The sequence below is a fragment of the Propithecus coquereli genome, unplaced genomic scaffold, assembly GCF_000956105.1.
Source record: "Propithecus coquereli isolate 6110/MARCELLA unplaced genomic scaffold, Pcoq_1.0 Scaffold8, whole genome shotgun sequence".
In the NCBI taxonomy this organism is placed as follows: Eukaryota; Metazoa; Chordata; class Mammalia; order Primates; family Indriidae; genus Propithecus; species Propithecus coquereli.
Genome location: NW_012154173.1, coordinates 15,537,034 through 15,544,561, shown reverse-complemented (window position 1 = coordinate 15,544,561; position 7,528 = coordinate 15,537,034).

Here is a 7,528-nt window from a genome sequence, read left to right as displayed (position 1 = left end):
AAACAATCCATGGTATTTCTTCTGGGTTCCAGACCTATGCATTTATCTGGCTGCTAGACACTCATTCTACGTGGATAGGAATGTCCTAGAGGCATGGAAAGCTCAAACTGTCAAAACTGAACTCACTTCCATCCTTCACGAATCTTTTTTTTTTTAATTTTATTATTTTAATTTCTAAAATTTTTATATTCTTTTTCGGTAGAGATGGGGTCTCACTGTGCTCAGGCTGGTGTGGAACCCCTGAGCTGCAGCTATCCTCCCACCTTGGCCTCCGAGAAAGCTAGGATTACAGGTGTGAGCCACCGCGCCCGGCCCCATCCTTCACAAATCTAATACGCTTCTTCTAGTTCCTGTCTTGTCCACAGTCCATCATGCTACATAAAGTACAACCTGAGAGCCTTCTCCAGTATTCTCTCACATACATACTAGTTACCAAATTCACTAAATCAAGTCCATTTAATCTCAGAAATGACTTTCAAATCTAGCTGCCTCTCCACTGCCCCATCACTACCTAAGAATGGATGTAAAAGGACTTTGTCAAATTCTCTTATTTGTTATATTAATTTTAATACACAAAGGCTTTCTCAGGTTCTATTTTAAAGTTCGATTGTATTTAATATACATGGATTCTTTTCTAAAATGGTTGACTTCCACCCTCTACTAGAGGGTCAAACTGAAATAAATACGATGTGAGATGTGGCTGTAAATTAAGGAATCGCAGATGAAAATCAGTTTAATTACCTAAAAGACACATTTATATGATACAGTTATAGTAAAAAGATGTTTTCTTAAAAGTATTTTGTAAACATTGCCACTGGCGTTCTAATTTAAGTAATGTTTTATCTTTATTTCTGAAACATTTATTGTCAATAGAGTCTAACACTTTAGTTTTTCAGGAAGCATTCGCAAGGAAGGTATAATTTTAGAAAAAGTTTAGGTTAGGTTTCAGAACATGTTTTAGGAATTAAAAAAAAGTTGTCTTTTGTACCAGAGGTGATGAACCTCTGTCTTCTAATAGAGATCCAAGACTTTGCTTAAGTTTATCAGGCCAATAATAAGTTCAGCAAAAGTTTAATTAGTTTGTGATGGATTGAGGCTAAGAGTGAAACTCAGCAATGTAATATACTCTATTCTCATGTCTTTCAAAATAATTTGTTAAAATAAGTGAAAACATCTTATATCTCTGTATACCTCTATTTAATTTCTTCACTTTTTGGCTCCTGTTAGCTTGTTTTTGGTCAGCGTGTTTGAAAAGAGTTCCACTCCTTCATGCTTGTTTTTGAAAATGGCTGGTTCTTTTGTTTTTACTAATGTGCGGCTGGCTTTTTGTATATTTCTGCCATAGTGACCCTTGATTGAAAAATAAATCTTTTGTTCACTCCTGTTTTAAATCTATTAAGAAGTTTTGGGAAAAGGTATTCATTTTATAATGATTTTACAGTGTAACAAAAATCGGTTTCCCATAAAAATGCATGAACCCATTTAATTTTATCTTTCTAAAAACACATTAGATTGGTGATGTTTCTTAAAAGCAAATTAAAATGTCCGGTGAGTTTACTTCTCACTGAATAAATATTTTCTGAGTGCTTACCATGTGCCACTGTTCAAGCTGCTGAGGATACAAAGGCGAGTTAGACCAAGCCCTTGTCCCTATGGCTTACATTCTATGACTAGGAAGGGGACACAGACGGTGAACTAGTAAAAAAATCAATGGCCAAAATAATTTCAGGTTTATGTTGGGTTTTAGAGGATTATAAGTATCATAAAACTATAAATATGTCTACCATTGATAGTCATTACTTTAAACTACTTGCCTTCCTGAAAAATCCTGTGAAGGAAATTAAATAGAGTGAAATGACAGTGTGTAACTGGGGTGTAGAAGTGGGGAGGAAAGAGGGAAGTAGGAGAAAGGTGTTTCCTTGAGATGAGGGAGGCAGGCATTTGAGCTGAGACTTGAAGGACGAGGAGTCTGAAGAGCCAGGCCCGTGAGAACCTTTGAGGAAGGGCGCCAGGGCCAGGCAGGGTTTGCAGAGAGGAAGAGCTGAGCCAGCATAAGGACTCAGAGCATAAGGACAGTGTGGGCCGAGGATAGTGAGGGAGGGGACAATGGAATGAGAGGAAAGTAGGAACCAGATTGTGCGTAGGCCACAGTGAGAAACTTGGATTTTGATACATGGGAGCATTTAACTCATAAGGCAGAATGTAAATTTTCCTTTTGTTAATAGAAAAAATTAACTATTGTATTTATTATATTTTGAGTTTGAAGGAGAATTTGCCACTTTATTATAAGCTGAAATTCAAATGTTGATGAAAAATGTTTTGGTAGTGTGATATTAATATAATGAATAGTATTAAGGATGTCCTTAGAAATCTGAGGAGGAGGATCCTTAGAATTAGGAAATATAATTTCAGCTTGTATTCCCAATTCTTATATTTAATACAGCTGTTGTTTTAGTTTTGCTCATTGGTGAAATAGGTAAAGCATATGTTAATAAATTATTTTTAGATCTTGGGATGACTAGAAGTCCATAGTGTTGGTGTCTGTCATTCATAGTTCCTTAGTTTTAAGTGATGTGGTGTTTACCTTAAATATTAAGACTAGCTGGAAAGTATAAAAATAATCTTCCCTAAAAAGTGGTGTTCATTTGTAATTCTGACATCAGTCGCATATCAAGTTAACTTCCCTGAAGCTACAGAACATTTCAGATGGTTGTAGTTATTCAATATGTTGTATCCTCGTATATAAGATCACGAATTAATTTGTAGTCAAATTTGTGTTACTTTATATTTTAAGTCTAGAATCTTAAGATAATGGCTGATTTATACTGAAAAGCTACTCAAGAAATGAAAGACGGATTACATAGAAGTTGAAGTAAAAAATTAAAGCTAATTTTATACGCATTTTAAAGGACTTAATTAGCATTATCAGTCATGCAAATAATAAATTTAACTGAATATGAGGATGGAGTAAGAATTAGCAAGTTCTAAGAACAAAAATGAATCATATAAATTAAACGTTTATTTGGAGATGAGTTTATACCAACTGATTTTTCAGGAAGGTAAGTAGTTTAAAGTAATGACTATTAGCCAGTCTTGGTGGCTCACCTCTGTAATCATAGCATTTTGGGAGGCTAAGGCTGGAGGATCGCTTGAGGTCACGAGTTCGAGACCAGCCTGAGAAAGAGCGAGATTCCCATCTCTATTAAAAAATAGAAAAAAAAAAAAAAGCCGGGCAACTAAAAATAGAAAAAATTAGCTGGGTGTGTATGGCACGTGCCTGTAGGCCCAGCTACTGGGAGGCTGAGGCAGGAGGATCTCTTGAGCCCAGGAGTTTGAGGTTGCTGTGAGCTAGGGTGACCCCATGGCACTCTAGCCCGGGTGACAGAGGGAGATTCTGTCTCGAAACAAAAAAAAGTTATCACTATCAATGGTAAATGTATTTATAGCTTTATGATACTTACAATCCTCTAAAATCCAACATAAATGTCAGAGCTCTGTTCTAGACAATATACTTTTGTATGCATGTGCCTCTTACATTTTGAAAAGTACAACTGTAGTTCATCAAAATGTGCCCCAAGGCACAATACCATTTTATTCAGTCATTAGAAAGTTCAGCATAATTGCTTAGTATAATCCAAAGAAAATATGAGTACTGACATCGGGGACTCTCCAATTTGTTAGGCAATTGTTCCATAATTTTTGGCACCAAGATAATCCACATGTTGAAAAAGCAATTAATCATTGGTGTTAGTTATCAAGCTATGATTTTAGCTGTTTCCTCCCAAATTTGACCTGAAATGATAGAGTTCCTGATTTTATTTTTGTAATATTATTATTTCTGAGATCAAAAGTTTAAGTATGCCAATCTGGTCACAGTTAACCTAAGTTTCATTTTATTAGTTTTATAAAATAAGTAGATTACAACTTTATGTGTACAAAGATGAATGGTATCTCTTCCACTAATATTTGTGTAAAAGGTTTAGAAATATTTAGAAACTTAGAGACTGATTACTTCAGAAGTTACTTGAAAATCTTAAACTAGCATTTTGGCTCCAGGAAGATAAATTTATTTGCTGTTTAAACGTATTGAAAATCGGCCAAAATGAGAGAACATACTAGATTTTCCAATTTTCTCTTATTTTGTGAACACAATGACATAGACACATCAATTATTAAACAGTGAATAACATAATTACCTCATCATAAACAATTATCTTTTACTTACATCATAAGGACGAGCAAAAATAAGAGCTGTCATTCTGTGTAGTTCTGTCTTCAAAAACAAAACAAAAAACCACATTGCTCACCAATATATGTGTCTTAAGTTATAGTTAAAACAATCCAGAAATATAGAAACCTTGGAAACTTTACATTCTGTGTTCAGTTGAGTTAATTCAGCTACATGTGGATACAGTGCAGACTTAGTAATGTAAATGAACTCTTCTCTGCATGCATGACTTATGCATCTGTACCTCATCACTCACAGGACAGTTTCTGGAAACTCTGAACCTGTGCAATATGCAACACTCCAACCCCCAAACAGTTTCTCTGATTCATTGTAAATTTACTTATGCTCCTGCTCTTCTGTGTTTATTTTTAAGTGGCGGCACTATTGGGCAGTTTATTATTCTATTGTGCAACAATGCAGTGATTTTTCAAAGTCTTGAATACCAGGTAGTCATACTAATCAGTGACAATAATCTTCAGGCTTGATTCCTCTAAGGGAGCACATGATGTTTGGTCTCAGAGATTATTTTCCAAATTCAGAAACAATGGTGCACAAATGGCTTATCTTCCCTGTTGGCTTTTTTGTTCTTGGCAGTACTACTGATTTCAAAGTAACACCTTGTGTGGTGTATTATTGTTAATCAATCAATAAAACATGCTGGTTGAAGTACTCATATAACTGGGCAGTGTAACATAAAAATAATACTGCAGTTAAATGCATACATTTCAACTATATGTAGAAGTTCATGTTATTGAATTGTTTGGAACTAAGACCTCGAGATCTTAAAACAATCTGGAAAATTTGAAGCACCTTTCATTCTAGGATTTTGCTGTGTCCTTCAACTGGTCCCAATTCCATGTCCATTGACTTCTCCGTCCAACTCTGCTCCAGCCTGGGCTTCTAGTCCTGCTCTGGATCCAGTTTTATTACTTGGACATTGGGATTAAGTTTTTATGACGATTGACATTTCCTGTATATTATCACCAAAAGCCTTGAGAAATTATCTCTGAAAAATTTGAAACTGAACAAAAACCAGACTTCACTTAGGAAAAATGGCCTTTTCAGCTCTCGCATAGCTCAAGGCTGTAAGATAATACTTTGCTGGAAAAGGCAATCCCAGCTCATGACTTAGTTTGTGAATGATGGCTGCAAATCGACCCTGACTTCCTAAAAGCTCAATGTTAAAAATTGGAGCACTTATACCAAAAGTGACCATGAAAATACATTAAAATTTAAAGAAGTGTTAAAAAAATTGTACAGAATCTTACTTCTTAATGAAGTAACTGCATTTTAAATCAAATGCAAATTCTCTTCTCTGGGGCTTTTTGCCTGGGCTGATGGTTAATTGAAGGGACATTGTTGGTTGTCTCTGTGGCATCCATTTAACCCATTGTGTAGTAGTTGTGCATTTTGGGTTTTTGACGCCACCACACCCAGCTTTAGGGGTAACACCTAATTGGTCTCAAAGATCACTATATATAATTCCAGAGGCAGGCTCTTGACCCAAGTTAGACCAATCAGAGTGAAGTCAGAAGCTTTTTTGACAGTGGTGAGCAGCTCTTTCCCCTAACTGGGTGGTGTGGTGTACAGCCAGTTGGGAAAAACCAGCTTGAGGTTTGGGTCAGCATCTGAAGGGCAGAGCTGAGAACCCTAACAGCAAGTCTAATCCAACTGTGCCTAAGTCAAATATGATTCTGCACTCTGGAGTTAGGTGTGCCAACATATTTTTTGAAGTGACCTTTTTTTTTGTCCAATGAAGGTATCATTACTGAAATACTGAGACTTTTCAAAATGAGTCCAACGAAGGTAGGACTGAAAAGCTTTCTTTTCGTGGTAATCCTCTCTGTTGTAAGCATAGGTGGGATTTTCCATCCCACCAAGATATCTTAATTGATTAGGTCACAAATGGCAAATTAAACGTGGGTAACTGTATTCAAGTCTCGGAATGAAAACTCCTAGTATGTTTTCATGGTGATTTCAATGACTCCTTAACTCTTTCATGTCAAAACCTTAATCATTCAATCATGTCTGTCAGAGAAACCAACTTGTCCCAGAATGACTAAATATGGTGTTGGTTTTGCTGGAGACTGTGGCAGTAAATACAGATTTTGGCTGTTCTTTGGGGGAAGTCATGATTTTCCCTTTTTTTAAGGGGCAGAAAAAATGGAGGTTAGGTCAAGCCATCTGAAATTGGGGCTGCCTGCCTTATTTAAAAATATACAAAACAGACCAAAATGTTAATATGTCATTAACTGTCCAAGAAAGTATTTGAATACTAACATTAATTGGCTTTCTCATCTTAACCAAAGACTGCCTCATTGATATATCTAACAGAAAACTCTTAGGCTTTGTTTTCCTTGACCTTTGCAGCACATGAAGTCACTAGGTTTCTTACTCTTCTGCTCCTGTGGTGTCCTCCTCTTCTTCTGCCCATTTTTAAAATTCGATGTTTCCATGATTCAGTCTTGGGCCCTTTTCTCATTCTTTCTTCTCCACAGGTCTTCTGCTCTCATCCAGCCTTCACTACCAAATTTCTGAACAAGATGCTCTTAGAAAACACAATCTAGTACTGTGGTCCCCAACCCCTGGGCCTTGGACTGGTGTCCGTCTGTGGCCTGTTAGGAACGGGGCTGCACAGCAGGAGGTGAGTGAGCAAGTGAAGCTTCATCTGTATTTACAGCCACTCCCCATTGCTCGTGTCCTGTCATATAAGCTCCACCTCCTGTCAGATCTGAGGGGGCATTAGATTCTCACGGGAGCTCGAACCCTACTGTAAACTGCGCATGTGAGGGATCTAGGTTGTGCGCTCCTTATGAGACTCCAATGCTTGATGATCTGAGGTGGTGATGCTAGGGGAGCGGCTGCTCATACGGATTATCATTAGCGGAGAGGTTTGACTGCATAATAATGTAATGTGCTTTAATCATCCTGGCCCCCCGACCCCAACCCCATCCATTTCTTCCATGAAACCGATCCCTGGTGCCAAAAAGGTTGGGGACTGCTGATCTAGTATACTTCTGCTCTGTTTAAAACTCTCTTAACTCCTCAAAACTGTTAGGATGAACTCTAGAAGGCCTCTGCAGGATCTGCCCTTATCCTGCCTTGTAAGTCATCTATTATCACTCCCCAGGTCCTATTTGCTACTCAAGTTTAACTGAATCTCATTTCCTTGAAGGTTCGAGGTTCCTGCTGTCTCTGACCTTCTGCACACTGCTGTCTTCCCTGCCTGTGACAGTAATCACCTCCCTATTAGTCTTTTCCTGGCTAGTCCTCCTGTCTTTCAACTTAATGGTCAGGTCA